The sequence below is a fragment of the Vigna unguiculata genome, chromosome 11 (genome assembly GCF_004118075.2).
Source record: "Vigna unguiculata cultivar IT97K-499-35 chromosome 11, ASM411807v1, whole genome shotgun sequence".
NCBI classification, from domain to species: Eukaryota; Viridiplantae; Streptophyta; class Magnoliopsida; order Fabales; family Fabaceae; genus Vigna; species Vigna unguiculata.
The window spans coordinates 2,921,821-2,938,603 of NC_040289.1; the positions used below are offsets into that span (position 1 = coordinate 2,921,821).

Consider the following 16,783-nt stretch of genomic DNA (forward strand, 5'->3'; position numbering starts at 1 on the left):
AAAAGCTCAACAACTGTACTGTTACTATTAGAAGCATTCCTTTCTCGGTTTTTTGGCTAAGAGTGAAGTATATGTTCTTATCAGTTTAATATCCGATACGTGGACCATTCGTTCACACGACATTAAACTTATTTTTTAAGGGAGAGGGCCAATTGCAGTGGCTTGCTACTGTGGCTCTTGAGCATTGCCTTTGCTTTTCACTACTGCAAATGCTGGGTGCATCCCTCCTAGTTCAGTCCAGTTTTTATAATACTTGTCTTTATGGCTTAGTATTATGATGTAGTCACATGTACTGGTCAAGTCAAACAAAACTGTCAAACTTAACTTCTTCAACATGCCTTTTTTGTCAGATTACGTTGTATATATGTTTTTATTCATGGGATAACAAAATAGTCCATCCATGAAGAGCAATAATAAACTGTCTTTATATCTTCCAGCATGCTTAGGACAAAATAATTTCATGGTTTAGGGTTGACAGTCAATGAATTTTTTAGCACAATGAATTTTTTCTCTTAAGAAACTATATATGGTGGTGATTCCTCTATCCTTTTCATATATAGATTAACTTCGTTACTTCATAAACCCTAGACCAAACTTCTGATAAATTTTTATTTTCGACTAGTCTAGCACCAACTCTTCGATATATTTCTTGTTGGAAGTATCCTGATCCCATTGCTATCGAGTAGGACCAAATAATTCAATTGGAGTTGTTGAACCGTACCACATATTTCCAACAACAACAAAGCTACAAATAAGACAGCAACAATACTACAAGAAAGGATAAGTTCATAATGACATCGAAAAAAGTCATACAAACATGTCTTTGTAATGAAGTCATCTTGAATTTTTTTCTCCTTCAACAAAATATTCTTTTGCAGAAGTAAAACGTCTTCAAATTAACTTCAATCCATCTCAATCCAATTTCCAAATTATAATCTCAATATGAACTTCCATCACCTTAGTGTTCTTAATCCCATAAATTCAAATGTCAAATTTCTATGTCTAATCCTCTAATGACATCATTATCTCCATCATCATCTTCATCTAACTCTTCCCTCAATGAAACTTGTGCATCCTAATCAGGGGCGGAGCATAGTTGAGGCAGGCCCCTCCAAACTTTTTCATTCTTTCAATTTTTTAATTTTTTTTAAATTATATATGCTTAAAATTTGTTAATTATTTATTTTTAAATTTTTTTAAATGCATATCTTTTTAAATTAGATAATAGTATATTGAAAAGTTAATAAAAATAAAATTAGGTATTTTTTATTTCTATTATAGTATAAAATTTAATGTTAATAAATTATAAAATATAAAATCAAATATAATAAAGAAAATAAATTATTAAGATTATTTTTTATTTTTTATTCTAATTGTCTTTTTAGTTTTTCACATGTTGTATTTATCTCTCATTTTTACCTAATTTCATTTTGTTATGTTGTGAAGAAACAAAAAAAAGTTAAGAAAAAATTTATTATCTATGTCCTAATTTTTTGTATCTTCTCCTTCCATTCTTAAAAAAGAAAAAAAGTAATTTTCTCCGATCTCACTTGGTACTGAAATACGTTTAATATTTACCACTATCTTTTTATCTCATGACCCTTTTGTATATATATATATATATATATATATATATATATATATATATATATATATATATTTATAGAAAATTTTTAATTGTGACTTGTTTATCATAATTTTTTAGTAATTATGTCTCTCAATTATTGGTTATATTATGATAAATTGTTTTTAGTCTTAAACTTGTTTTTTAAATAAGTATATTAATGAAAAACAAAAAAATAAATTCATTTTTTAAAATTGATAAAAAATGAGTGAAGATTAAAACATGACAATATGGTTACTCATCGCATACATACGATGGACAATCCATTAAATAGTATAGTTTGCTTTATAGTTATAATTATACTAAAGTATTATTCATTTTTATTGAATGAGTGATAATAATGTTAAATATATAAATTTTAAGTATATTATTTTGGCTCCCCCATAAATTTTGATCAAGATCTGCCACTGATCCTAATTATCATCAAAAGTTATGTTATCAAGATCAAAAACATTTAGAGCTGGATCTGTTGTTGATCCATCTAAGGGAACATTTTGAACATCATTTTCACCTTCAGCTTGCTCAAACTCAGCAACATCATTTGCCTCTTCAGTTATCCATTCATCGCCAGATTCAATGTCATCAAATGGAAGAGCGAACATTTTTCGAATTTGTCTACTTTTATACCTCAAGTTATACATCATAAACAAACTATATCATTCATCTTTTTCTGATGCAAATGGTTGTTTCTCTATGTATGAACCTAAAATGAAATATTAAATTTTAATAGATATAAACCTAATAAAGGAAATTATAAATTATAAATAATTTAAATTCCCATTTCAAATGAGCTCCAATTATGCTTACATTTCAAAGAACTACAAGTCAAGCTTAGAATTTGAATACCAAATCTCTTCAACTTTGGAGTTCCATCCCCAAACTCTCCCACCATTCCCCCGGATTTAGTGCTTTCCTGCAGTCCTTTGCATCTTCCATTCCAAAAAGTCCTCTAGCAAAATGAAATTCAACAATCTGCAAATTAATTTTTCTTCTTTCTACCAAATTTGGTACCAATCTTCTCATGCATATATACAATCCTTCTTTCACCTCTCCACCATCATCACATCTAAAGTTAGGTTCATAGTGGAAGTGGGGGTTAAGAAAATAGGCAGCTGCATGCAAAGGCCTATGAAGTTGACTATCCCATCGAGCATCAATTATTCTCCAAACCTCTTCATAACTACATTCTGTACCAAACTAATTTCAAACATAAGTAATTAAACTTTGAATGAGTAAAAGTTTTAAATTTTACTTCTTAATATTGTTAAAATTGGACCTACTCTTCTCTTTTGCACAATCCATCTCTACATAAATGAAACTCAATGCGGATTTTACATCTGACTCCACTAATCTTAAGATCACCATAAGAAGCGCAGTAGCCTTCAAGCATGTGGAGGAGACATTCTTCCAAAACTAATTGTCTAATTCCACGCATTTTACTCTTTTCCCCTCTTGTGAGGTTCCAAACTTGCTTGTCTTCCCCTCCTCAGAATTGAACATGGTAAATAATGATGTCTTCAATTCATAAAGACAACCAAGAGTCAAATATGTCATGGCAAATCTAGTCACACCCGATCTTATCAAGTCTCTACCTTTAGTGAACTTTTCCAACAAGGAAATCAACATCGTTCTTCCATAAATGTAAATGGTAATCTTTCTCCCCTTCTTGATTGTCAATTCATAGACCTTCAAATTTTTTTCAAAATCTTCAAAGATCAAATCAATATAGTGTGCAACACATGGAGTCCAATACAATTGTTTTTTTCATCAACAAATCTCCAATTGTCTTGAAATTTGAAGCATTATCATTAACAACTTGAATTACATTTTCTTCTCCAACAAACTCAACAATGTCATCTAATATTTTGAGTGCTTTATCAGTTCTTTTTGAAATGGTTTAAAGCAGAGAGAATGAAAAAAGTGTGTGTGTGTGTGTGTGTTGATATGGAAACAATATACTTGTATTATTTTTGAAATGGTTTAATGTTGATATCACATGTATTCATATAATTATATTTATAAAAATAATAAATAATACAAGTTTTATCTAAAATATTCAATAACATAGCTAAACCTTCTATTGACGCTTTTACATTTTTGAAAATTATTTTATTGATAAGGTGTCATATATGAATATGTATAGTGTTTTCCAAAGCAGAGTCCTTGGTTAGTACCAATTGTAAAGAGTTATAGAAGAAAATCTAATAATATATTAAAAGTAAACTAAGTGTGAAAAGGAGTTTCACTAAACTGAGAAGATTATGTAAACTACATGGGAAGAATATAATGTTGCCTCTTGCAGGATGAAGCATATCAATTAAGTGACAAATTCCACATCGGTGAGGGATTTGGCAACAAGCTGAAGGTCAGAATATAAAATCTTAACATCTATACTGTTAAAATCATACCTTTCTCGGCCTTTTGGCTAAGATCAAGTGTAGTATCTGTTCTTATCAGTTTAATATCTGATATGTGAACCATTGGTTCACACGATATTAAATTTATTTTTTAAGGGAAAGGGTCTTCTGCAGTAGCTTGCTATTGTGGCTCGTAAGCATTGTCCTTGCTTTGCACTACAGCAAGGGCTAGGTGCATCCCTCCTACCTAAGTTAAGTTTTTTGTAATATTAATATTTGCCTTTGTGCCTTTAAGTGTCATATATTATGATTTAATCACATGCACTGGGTTTTAAGTAAAATTGTTACTGATTTTAATCACCTATCTCGTGAAAGGACCTTAAAATGCACAACAAGGAAACTTCAAGAAATTTCAGTTTCAATATCATTGAAATTATAAAAGTTTCTGTCTGTAATTCTTTAGTAGTATCAGGAAAATTCATCCGATTATGAAATGGCAAATATAAAAGACAATTTGTGAATACTTGGAAGTTGCAGAGAATGACCACATTTAGAAGATTTTAACAGTTTCTAACATTTAATCACTTTATGCCCATCACTTATTTTATTCATAGCTCGAGGGATAGAAATTCTGGCTTCTGACTCAAGTGAGGGCAACAAGGCCACCTGCTCTCCCAGACCACAATGTTGAAGCTATGAAAGCCTCACCAATCTTTTAAAGAACTTTCAATTAGAGCACCAATCTTGTATCAATTAGATCACCAATCTTTTATCTACAGCATTCAGGAAAAAATTTTATATCTGACACCCCAACCAATAAACTCCTCCAAATTCCCAATGCTATTTTGAAAAAATATATACAAACAACCAGGGGGAGTTGTACACAACCCTGAGTTGATTTTTTTAACAAACATAATATATATATATATATATATATATATATATATATATATATATATATATATATATATATAATGATTAAGGTTTTTTCTCTATTTATTGCTTTTTGATATATCATAAAAGCAAAAAAGTAGTGATTATATGTTTATTTAGTTTTGACATGCATCTTATGTGAAGGTCCCTTTTCAGCTTAAAGCATGAATAATATGGCCTAACTTATGTTATATTCGTTTTGTTTCTCTTCTCACCCCAACGACAATGGTTTTTTTGAGTGGTTTGTCGCGAAGGAAGATAGCAAAAGGCCTTGAGCACACAAGATAGCACAACCTGGCGGATTCTCTCTCGCGGGCAAACCTTGAAACGGTTAGGGAGAAGATTTCGATTTTGTTGGCGACGGGGGTTTGTGTCTCTCATCGAGCAGGAAACAACGTTTGCTATGAAAGGGAGTTCTATCGCAGTTTCTTCAATCAATGAGGTGAAGCGGCTCCTCCATTGGGTTTGGGTTGTTCAACCATTGTTTTTGAAGGTTACAGGTCTAAGAATGACGGTGGTTGTACAAGATTGGAGGTATGGCAAATTTTTTTCTATTTGTTGTGTTAGGGTGTGTTTTATTGTTTAACAGACCCAAAGTTTTGATTTTTTCCATTTAAAGTAGATGATTGTTGATTCTAGGGTTTCGTTTATTGTGTTTGTGTCAGTATATTTTTGTGATGGAGTTGGTTGGGTTTACTTTAGATGTGAAATTAGTCAAAGTTGAAGTAGAAGTAGCTTTTTAATGAACAAAGTACTTTGATAAGTGCATGAATACTAGTTTTCTGAATAGATTGATTAAAATTGTCTGATTTTTTTGGTGATGACTTGTGTGCACATAAGTGATGACATGTGCTGCATGTTTTGCAAGCATGTGGCATCACTTAATTTTTTGAACTCTCATACTATACCAGTCAATACATGTTTATGGAGTGATTCACTTTGGATAATCTGTGTTGATTTGTAATTATGTCTTTCATGTGGTTTCATACCCAAGTTTATTAAACATGTATGATTTGTTGGTGATGACCTTTGTGCTCACAAGTGATGACCTCTGCTCTCTTTTTTTTTTTTTTGCAAGCATGTGGTATGACTCAATTTTTTGATCTTTCATGGGCTTAAATATACATTTGGTCCCTATTTTTGTTGATTTTATTCAATTTAGTCCCTATTTTCGTTTCATGTTCAATTAGGTCCTCATTTTCGTCAAATTGTGGTAAATTTGGTCATTTTCACTAACGGTGTTTAAATAGTTAACGTTTTTGAACAGTACATGCCACGTGTCAGCTCCTGGTTTTTTTGATTTTTTTTTAATTTTTTTTTAATTTTTTTTAATTTTTTTTTAATTTTTTTTAATTTCAAAAAAAGTGTCCACGTGTCAAGTCACAATTGTGCCACATGTCAGTTTCTGATAGTATTATTATTTTTGTTCAATTTAGTCCCTATATTCGTTATTTTTGTTCAATTTAGTCCCTATATTTGTTATTTTTGTTTAATTTAGTCCCAAATTTTGTTAAAATAAAACCATTTAATTTTTAAAATTGACATTATTATTACTTATTTTTTAAATTTAATTATAAATTATAATATTTAATTATTAATTGAATATAATTTTTAGATTCAATTGTTAAATAGAATATAATTATTTAAATATAATTATTAAATTTTAAAAATATATATTAACATTTGTAAAATTTACATTTAAATTTTAAATATTTAATATTTTTATTGCATTTTATATATTAAAATCTAAAATATTTTATATGTAAATGTTAATTTTACAAATATTAGTTTATTTTTCTAAAATATTTTGAATATTTAAAATATTTTTATATATCAATTTTAAAAATATTTTAGAATATAAATATTAGAAAAAAATTAATAATTGTATTCTTATAATATTTTAAATAATTATATTCTATTTAGAAATTAAATATAAGAATTTATTCAATTTATAATTAAATTTAATAATTTATAATTGAATTTAAAAATAATAAATTTAAAGGTCAATTTTAGAAAAGATATTAATATAATTTGTATAAAAGATATTAAATTTAGTGTCAATTTGAAAAGGACAAAATTGATTTATTTTAATAAAAATTGGGACTAAATTGAACAAAAATAACGAATATAGGGACTAAATTGAACAAAAAAAATAATACTACCACAAACTGACACGTGGCACTAGCATTGACACGTGGCACAATTGTGACTTGACACGTGGACCATTTTTTTGAAATTTAAAAAATTTAAAAAATTTAAAAAATTTAAAAAATTTAAAAAAAATTTAAAAAAATTTAAAAAAAATCAAAAAAACCAGGAGCTGACACGTGGCATGTACTGTTCAAAAAACGTTAACTATTTAAACACCGTTAGTGAAAAGGACCAAATTGACCATAATTTGACGAAAATGAGGACCTAATTGAACATAAAACGAAAATAGGGACCAAATTGAATAAAATCAACAAAAATAGGGACCAAATTGAATAAAATCAACAAAAATAGGGACCAAATGTATATTTAAGCCATCTTTCATGTCATACTAGTGAATACTTGTTTATGGGGTGATTAAGTTTGGGTAATATGTGTTGATTTGTAATTATTTCTTTCATGTGGTTTCATACCCAAGTTTAAACATGTTTGCTTTGTTGGTGATGACATGTGTGCACAGAAGTGATGACCTGTGTTACATTTTTTGCAAGCATGTGGTATCACTTAATTTTTTGAACTTTCATACTATACCAGTCAATACTTGTTTATGGGGTGATTCACTTTGGATAATTTGTGTTGAGTTGTAATTATGTCTTTCATGTGGTTTCATACCCAAGTTTATTAAACCTGTATGATTTGTTGGTGATGACCTCTGTGCTCACAAGTGATGACCTCTGCTGTATTTTTTGCAAGCATGTGGTATGACTCAATTTTTTTATCTTTCATGTCATACCAGTCAATAGTTGTTTATGGGGTGATTAAGTTTGGGTAATATGTGTTGATTTGTAATTATTTCTTTCATGTGGTTTCATACCCAAGTGGATTAAACATCTCTCACCCATGCACAACACAAAGGAGGTATGAAGATCAACAACACTAATTTAGGGATTAGGGATGACACGTTTCTATTATAAATTTTACACCAGCTTCCAATGCATTTAAATATAAATGACACATTTCAATTACACATATCCACATAAGCATCTGGTAATGGTGTTTCTCCAATTTAAACATAAGGGGCTTAATTGATACATAATTTTAAAATTAGGGACCTGAATGAGATTTTTAAAAATTAAGGGACCAAATTGATATTTCATAACAAAAATTGAGACCAAATGAATAATTTAACTTTTTTATAATATGAATTTTTTATTTCTTGTGTGGTTTTTGTTTTAGTTGTAAAGATTCTTGCTTATGATCATGTAATTTTGAATTTGAAGAGCAATAGAATTCCCCTTGCACCCTCTTTTTTTCGGAAATATGTTTCATTTCTGATTATTTTGCTATTGTTTCATTTCTGAGTATCTGCTGGTGAGACAGAGGTGTTAAAGGTCAGGTTGGGGGTTCGATCCCCACTGGCAACAACCCACCCAGTATGAATGGACGGAGAAGGGTGATGGGTTGGAGTGCATTGGGCTGTAGTAACCTGACAGCCTCTGGGCCCGAGGAGGGGTAGCCAGGGATGTTACATCCATCACACCAAATTTAGAGTTTAGGGTGTATTGTAGAAAAGGGTATCAAAATGGTTTAGGGTGTGTATTGTCAAAGTGGTTCAGAAGTTCGGTGTGCATTGTAGAAAAGGGTCTCAAAATGTTCAACAAAGAAACATCATGAAACTTCAGTTTCAATATCATTGACATTAGATGTTTCTTTGTAATCCTTTAGAAGTATCAGAAAAATTCATCTTACTATGAAATGAAAAGACTAAACACATTTTGTGAATACTAGATACGTCCAAACAATGATCACATGCAGAAGATCTCAAGCATGAATAGTATAACCAAACTTATGTTATGCTAAAACTGAATTTATATTTGAAAAAATGTTTGCATCGGACAGCAAGGACTGATAGTTAAGGAATTTTTGTAAAACATATAAAAATAGTGTAATTTACAGAGTAACTGAGACACAAGAGTGACACAAACTGAAATCTGAAAAGAACTATCAATTCATCTGCATGACAGTTGAAAACTCTTCCTCATTCTTGAAGAAAGTCGTCTAAACGTGGCTTCTCCACAATGGAGTCATCTTGAATTTTTTGCTCCTTCAACAAATTATTCTTTTGCAGAAGTAACACTCATACAAAGAAAGTAACTCGAATCTATCTCAATCCAATTTCAAAATTATAATCTCATTTCGAACTTCCATCATCTTATTGTTTTTAGTCTCAAAAGCTTTAAGGTTTTATGAAAACCGGGAATTTCTAGCAGACACAACTTGGTGTTTCAAGACCACTGAAAAATGTTCTAATTATCAGGATAAATGTTATATTAAACGGATATTATTGACAATTTGTGAAAAGATATGCTTGTCTAGTAGCACCTTTACCATCTGAATCAATTTACAAAGTCCCACACTAGTCAAGACTCTGACAAGCATCTTGAACTCAGAATATAAAAGTTCAACACTAACTCTGTTCAAAGCATACCTTTCTCGGCCTTTTGGCTAAGATCAAGTGTAGTATCTGTTCTTATCAGTTTAATATCTGATATGTGGACCATTGGTTCACACGATATTAAATTTATTTTTTAAGGGATAGGGTCAACTGCAGTAGCTTGCTACTGTGGCTCTTGAGCATCACCTTTGTTTTGCACTATTGCAATGGCTTGGTGCATCCCTCCTAGTTCAGTTCAAATTTTATAATATTTGTCTTTATGGCTTAGTATCATGTATTATGATTTTGTCACATGTACTAGTCAAGTCAAACAAATTGTCTAACACAGCTTGTTCAACATGATCCTTTTTTGAGATTATGTTGGATATATATTTCTAGTAATCTTCCAGCTTACTTAGGACAAAATTAGTTCATGGCTTAGGGTTGATACTCGATGAATTTTTAGGACAAAGGAAATAGTGTAAATTATACTAAACTTGCTCAACTTTGTCGCTACCAAACAAGCCTTTCTTAAACTCAACTATGTCTTTTATTGCTTATATGACATTACCTACTATGTCATATTTCAGTCTTAGATAAGACAGGTTGATAATCAATTTCCGAACTCAAATTTAATTTTGAAGTTGTTTTCCTACCAAGCAAGGTTTTTCTATTCTTTCTTAAGAAACTATATATGGTGGTGATTCCTCTGTCCTTTTCATATATATATTAACTTCGTTACTTCATGAACCCTAGACCAAGCTTCTAATAAATTTTGATTTTTGACTAGTCTAGTTCCAACTCTTCTATATATTTTTTGATGGAAGTATCCTGATCCCATTGCTACCAAATAGGACCAAATAATTCAATTGGAGTTGTTGAACCATACCACATAATTCCAGCAACGACAAAAGCTGCAAATAAGACAGCAACAATACTACAAGAAAGGATAGGTTCATTATATATCAAAAAAAGTCATACAAACATGTCTTTGCAATGAAGTCATCTTGAATTTTTTTTTCTCCTTCAACAAAATATTCTTTTGCAGAAGTAAAACGTCTTCAAATTAACTTCAATCTATCCCAATCCAATTTCCAAATTATAATCTCAATCTGAACTTCCATCATCTTAGTGTTCTTAATCTCATAAATTCAAATGTCAAATGTCTATGTCTAATTAATCCTCTAATTTTCTAATTACATCATTATCTCCATCCTTTTCATCTAACTCTTCCCCGATGAAACTTGTGCATCCTAATTGGCATCAAAAGTTATGTTATCAAGATCAAAAGCATCTAGAGTTGGATTTGTTGTTGATCCGTCTAAGGGAACACTTTAAACATCATTTTCACCTTCAACTTGCTCAATCACAACAACATCATTTGGCTCTTTAGTTACCCATTCATCGTTAGATTCAATGTCATCAAATGGAAGAGCAACAATTTTTCGAATTTATCTACTTTTCTACTTCAAGTTATACATCACAAAAACTAAATCAGTCATCTTTTTCTGATGCAAATGGTTCCTTCTCCTTGTATGAACCTAAAATGAAATATTAAATTTTAATAGATATAAACCTAATAAAGGAAATTATAAATTATAAATAATTTAAATTACCATTTCAAATGAACTCCAATTACACTCACATCCCAAAGAATTACAAGTCCTCTTAGAAAATGAAATTCAACAATTTACAAATTAATTTTTCTTCTTTCTGCAAAATTTGGTACCAATCTTCTCATGCATATATGCAATCCTTCTTTCACCTCTCCACCATCATCACATCTAAAGTTAGGTTCATAGTGGAGGTGGAGGTTGAGAAAATAGGCAGCTGCATGCAAAGGCCTATGAAGTTGACTATGCCATCGAGCATCGATTATTCTCCAAACCTCTTCATAACTACATTCAATACCAAACTAATTTCAAACATAAGTAATTAAACCTTGAATGAGTAAAAGTTTGAAATTTTACTTCTTTTTAATATTGTTAAAATTGGACCTAATCTTCTCTTTTGCACAGCCCATCTCTTCATAAATGAAACTCAATGCAGGTTTTACATTTGAGTCCACCAATCTTAAGACCACCATAAGAAGGGTAGTAGCCTTCTAGCATGTAGGTACATTCTTCCAAAACTAGTTGTCTAATACCACGCGTTTTACTCTTTTCCCATCTTGTGAGGTTCCAAACTTGCTTGTCTTCCCTTCCTCGGAGCTGAACATGGTCAATAATGATATCTTGAATTCATGAAGACAACCAAGAGTCAAATATGTCGTGGCAAATCTAATTACACTCGGTCTTATCAAGTCTCTACCTTTAGTGAACTTTTTCAACAAAGAAATCAACATTGTTTTTCCATAAATGTAAGTGGTAATCTGACCCTTCTTGATTGTCAATTCATGTACCTTCAAATTCTTTTAAAAATTTTCAAAGATCAAATCAATATAGTGTACAACACATGGAGTCCAATACAGTTGTTCTGTTTTTTCATCAACAAATCTCCAATTGTCTTGAAATTTGCAGCATTATCAGTAACAACTTGAATTATATTTTCTTCTCCAACAATGTCATTTAATATCTTGAATACTTTATCAGTTGTTTGTGTGTGCGCGTGTGTGCGTGTGCGTGTGTGCGTGTGTGCGTATGTGCGTGTGCGTGTGTGTGTGTGCGCGTGTGTGCGTGTTGATATGGAAACAATGAATACTTGTATATTTTTGAAAATGGTTTAATGTTGATATCACATGTATTCATATAATTATATTTATAAAAATAATAAATAATACAAGTTTTATCTAAAATACACAGTAACATAAATAAACCTTGTATTCAAACTTTTTTCATTTTTGAAAGTTATTTTATTGATAAGGTGTCATGAATGGATATGAATAGTGTTTTCCTAACCAGTCATTGGTTAGGACCAATTGTAAAGAGTTATAGAAGAAAATCTAATAATATATTAAAAGTAAACTAAGTGTGAAAAGGAGTTTCACTCAACTACATGGGAAGAATATAATGTTGCCTCTGTGCAGAATGAAGCATATCAATTAAGTGAAAATCCCACATCGGTAAGGGCTTTGACAACAAGTTGAACGTCAGAATATAAAAGCTTAACATCTGTACTGTTAAAATCATACCTTTCTCGGCCTTTTGGCTAAGATCAAGTGTAGTATCTGTTCTTATCAGTTTAATATCTGATATGTGAACCATTGGTTCACTCGATATTAAATTTATTTTTAAAGGGAAAGGGTCAATTGCAGTGGCTTGCTACTGTTGCTCTTGAGCATTGTCCTTGCTTTGCACTACAGCAAGGGGTAGGTGCATCCCTCTTACTTTAGTTAAGATATTTTGTAATATTAATATTTGTCTTTGTTCCTTTAAGTATCATATATTATGATTTAATCACATGCACTGGGTTTAGGTAAAATTGATTCAATTATTCTGTTTGACCCATAAGGGTAACACAATTTCATCGATGGAAATAGTCTAAATTAACTTTGTCACACTACCAAACAAGCTTTGCTTCTCCAACTCCATTAGGCCTTTTTTGCTTACATGACCTTACCTTCCCCATATTTCGGTCTTGGATAAAACAGTTTGATCAGCAATAGACGCTAGCTAAAACACCTTCTAATTGATTCTTGAAGCCAAATTTAGTTTTAAAGACAGCATTTTCTTAAAGATTTTTCTGTTCTTTTTTTGAGGAAACTATATACGATGGCTACTCGTGTGTCTTTTTTCATAGATTAACGTCGTTGAACTCAGTTACGGCATCGAAAAAAATCATCCAAACATGTCTTTGCAATGAAGTCATCTTGAATTTTTTGCTCCTTCTTTTGTGGAAGTAAAACTTCTTCAAATTAACTCCAATCTATCTCGAGCCAATTTCAAAATTATAATCTCAATCTGAACTTCGATCATCTTAGTGTTCTTAATCTCAAAGCCTTCAATGCTTTAAAAAACCCGCCAATTTCTCCATCTAGACACACACATGTGCTTTGGTTTATGTTTATCAAGAAAACTAAGAAACCTTTCGCTCAATTTATCAAGATGTGATCGATTGTTGAATACAGTAAATTTCAAATTTCTGAGAGGCTGAAAGACCTGCCATGGAGTTTTTCTTACCACTTCAAACCTTGCCTTTGTGTTAAATAGGCAAGCTTCGAGTTGTGAATGACAAATTTTTCTGACTTTGCAATCTTTACTATTTAGTTTGGCTTACAAACTTTATTACCTTTTGTTTTAGAATCTTCATTTACTTTTGCTTTAAGTAACTTTCAAGCATCGCCTTTGATTTGCACTGCATCAAGGACCTGGTTCATCCCACCTAGATCGGTCCAATTTTTTTATGATGTTAAGCTTTTATTTCTACATGGTTCTTATCCTGGTCACAAATGATCTTTACATCTTTTTTATATTCATATAATTGTGAATGTGTAGTGCAACTAATTCAATTTTTTGCTGTTGGGGTTGGAGTTATCTAATGCAGGTTTTAATCATGCTTGGTTGGGTTGTGTGTTGTGCAATTTGTTGGCATGCCCACTCCAAGAGTGAACCATCACTTTTTTGGTTTTTGACGTGTGGCTTCTAACTCTAGTGGCAACAATGTTCAAAGCCTTACCAATCTTTTAAAGAACTCTTAATTCCATAACCAATCCTTCATCTACAACATTTAGGAAAAACTTTTACTTCCCTGCGAGAACCCAGCAATCTCCCTTGTGTCGCCTGTGCTAGAGTCTCACAACTACCATTCATCAGAGAAAAGATTGAGGATCATGCCATGCAATTCTTGAGGGGCCTCAATAAGCAATACAACAATGTTACTTCTCATGTCTTAATGATGTACCCAATTCCATCCAAGAGGGGCAAATTGGAGGGAACAATTTCTTCAATGGAACTGAGATTAAGGTCAACAATACAACTACTACTCGTACCTACTGCAAAAAAGTTGGAGGACACAGTGAGTTCGTTTGTTTCAAGAAACATGGGTTTCTGGGTAGTAGTAATCCTGACAATAGAAATACCAGATATATGTTAATTGTTTTGATATGAAGCAGCTGCATGTTTTTGGATGTTTGTGTTATGTTTACTATTTCAGTGAATCGGACTAAATTGGATCCCAGAGCAAGGATAGGTATGTTCCTCATGTTCAAACCAAATGTTAAGGATTGTACTGTATATGATCTAAATTCCCATTGCATTCATATTTCTAGAAATGTTATCTTCTATGAAGATAAATTTCATTTCAAAACTATTTCTCAGGAAAATTCTATTGACAAGATGATTACACCTGTTTTTGAGAAAATAAAGGATTATGATTTTGATCTTACTGTCCATAAGAGTAAAAACCTAAATGATAACATTGATTCTGAAAACCATATAACGCATGCCCAGAAGATTGATGATCCTGATAATCTGAATAAATCTGATAGTATTGATACTGAACAAGCTTTTGATTCTGCGTCAGAGCAAAATTGTCCTAGAAGGTCTACTAGACACAATAATGTTCCTGCTTATTTACAAGATTTTCAAAGTTCATTTGCTACTAAAACTGAAAAGAAAACTAGATATTCTATTAAGGGTCACGTTTCTATGGCAAGACTGTCTTCTTTCAAATAGGTTATTTGCTCTATTGACTCACATACTGAACCAGAATCTTATGAAGATGCTTCATGGTATGCACATTCGAAGAAAGCAATGACAGAAGAACTAATAGCCCTTGAACAGAATGGCATCTGGACAGTGAGTTCTTTACCAGAAGGAAAACATGTTATTGGATGCAATACATTCAAAAAGAAGATTCAAGAAAAATGATTGTGCTCTCCAACCTAGTCCAAGTGACAAGTCCCACATTGGTCACGACACTGACAAGAACTCCAGCTTAGAATATAAAAGTGGTATCTATACCCAATACAAATCATACCTTTCTCGGCCTTTTGGCTAAGATCAAGTGTAGTATCTGTTCTTATCAGTTTAATATCTGATATGTAGACCATTGGTTTACACGATATTAAATTTATTTTTTAAGGGAAAGGGTCAATTGCAGTGGCTTGCTACTGTGGCTCTTGTGTATCTCCTTTGCTTTGCATTACTGCAAAGGTTGGGTGCATCCCTCCTTGTTCAGTTAAGGTTTTTAAAATACTTGTTCAGAGGTTGAAAGTATGGTATCTATTATTTCTTTTACTAAATTGATTTTATTCTGTGTTTCATTCATAAGGGTAGCACAATTGCATTGACATTGTGTTAAAAATACAAACTTAATCTCATTGACAAAGATATCAGTTTAGGCCAATTTCTATTAATGAGAAATGGAAATAGTCCATACACCAAGAGCCATAATAAGTAGTCTACTGTCTTTAAAATCTTCTTGCTGAGAGAAAATGAGTTCATGGCTTAGGATTGATAGTCAATGAATTTTTAGGACAAAGGAAATTGTGTAAATAATAGTAAACTTGCTTCTTCAACTCCATTAGGCATTTTTTGCTTACATGACCTTACATTCTCCCTAAACACTAACCATATTCAGTCTTGGATCTTCTTCAACTCCATTAGGCCCTTTTTGCAATCTTTACTATTTAGTTTTGGCTTACAAACTTTATTAGCTTGTTTTGTTTTAGAATCTTAATTAACTTTTGTGTTAAGTGAGAGGGCCAACTGCAATGGTTCAATCTTTTATGATGTTAAGATTTTATTTCTACATGGTTCTTATTCTGGTCACAAATGCTTCTTACATCTTTTTTATATTCTTATAGTTGTGAATGTGTAGTGCAACTATAATTCAATTTTTTGCTGTTGTGGTAGAAGTTATCTGATACAGGTTTTAATCACCTATCTCGTGAAAGGACCTCAAAATGCACAACATGGAAACTTCAAGAAATTTCAGTTTCAATATCATTGAAATTATAAATGTTTCTGTCTGTAATTCTTTAGTAGTATCAGGAAAATTCATCCGATTATGAAATGACAATATAAAAGACAGTTTGTGAATACTTGGAAGTTGCAGAGAATGACCACATTTAGAAGATTTTAACAGTTTCAAACATTTAATCACTTTATGCCCATAACTATTTTTATTCATAGCTCGAGGGATAGAAATTCAGGCTTCTGTCTCAAGTGAGGGCAACAAGGTCCCTGCTCTCCCAGAGCACAATGTTGGAAGCCATGAAAGCCTCACCAATCTTTTAAAGAACTTTCAATTAGAACACCAATCTTGTATCACTTAGATCACCAATCTTTTATCTACAGCATTCAGGAAAAAATTTTATATCTGACACCCCAACCAATAAACTCCTCC

The 16,783-nt window shown here is 31.4% G+C and overlaps 1 long non-coding RNA gene and 5 other non-coding genes across 6 annotated transcripts; all 6 read left to right on the forward strand.

The window, feature by feature from the left end:
- Positions 1 to 35: 35 nt before the first annotated feature.
- Positions 36 to 227, forward strand: LOC114170889. The gene has a single exon (XR_003601247.1). It is a non-coding gene; the product is annotated as a U2 spliceosomal RNA (small nuclear RNA).
- Positions 228 to 4,028: 3,801 nt separating this feature from the next.
- On the forward strand, positions 4,029 to 4,224 carry LOC114170879. The gene has a single exon (XR_003601239.1). It is a non-coding gene; the product is annotated as a U2 spliceosomal RNA (small nuclear RNA).
- Positions 4,225 to 9,546: 5,322 nt separating this feature from the next.
- On the forward strand, positions 9,547 to 9,742 carry LOC114170872. The gene has a single exon (XR_003601232.1). It is a non-coding gene; the product is annotated as a U2 spliceosomal RNA (small nuclear RNA).
- Positions 9,743 to 12,544: 2,802 nt separating this feature from the next.
- On the forward strand, positions 12,545 to 15,603 carry LOC114170604. The gene is made up of 2 exons (XR_003601104.1): positions 12,545 to 12,803; positions 13,979 to 15,603. It is a non-coding gene; the product is annotated as an uncharacterized LOC114170604 (long non-coding RNA).
- On the forward strand, positions 12,623 to 12,818 carry LOC114170873. Its single transcript, XR_003601233.1, has one exon. It is a non-coding gene; the product is annotated as a U2 spliceosomal RNA (small nuclear RNA).
- Positions 15,409 to 15,604, forward strand: LOC114170866. The gene has a single exon (XR_003601227.1). It is a non-coding gene; the product is annotated as a U2 spliceosomal RNA (small nuclear RNA).
- The last annotated feature ends 1,179 nt before the right edge of the window (positions 15,605 to 16,783 follow it).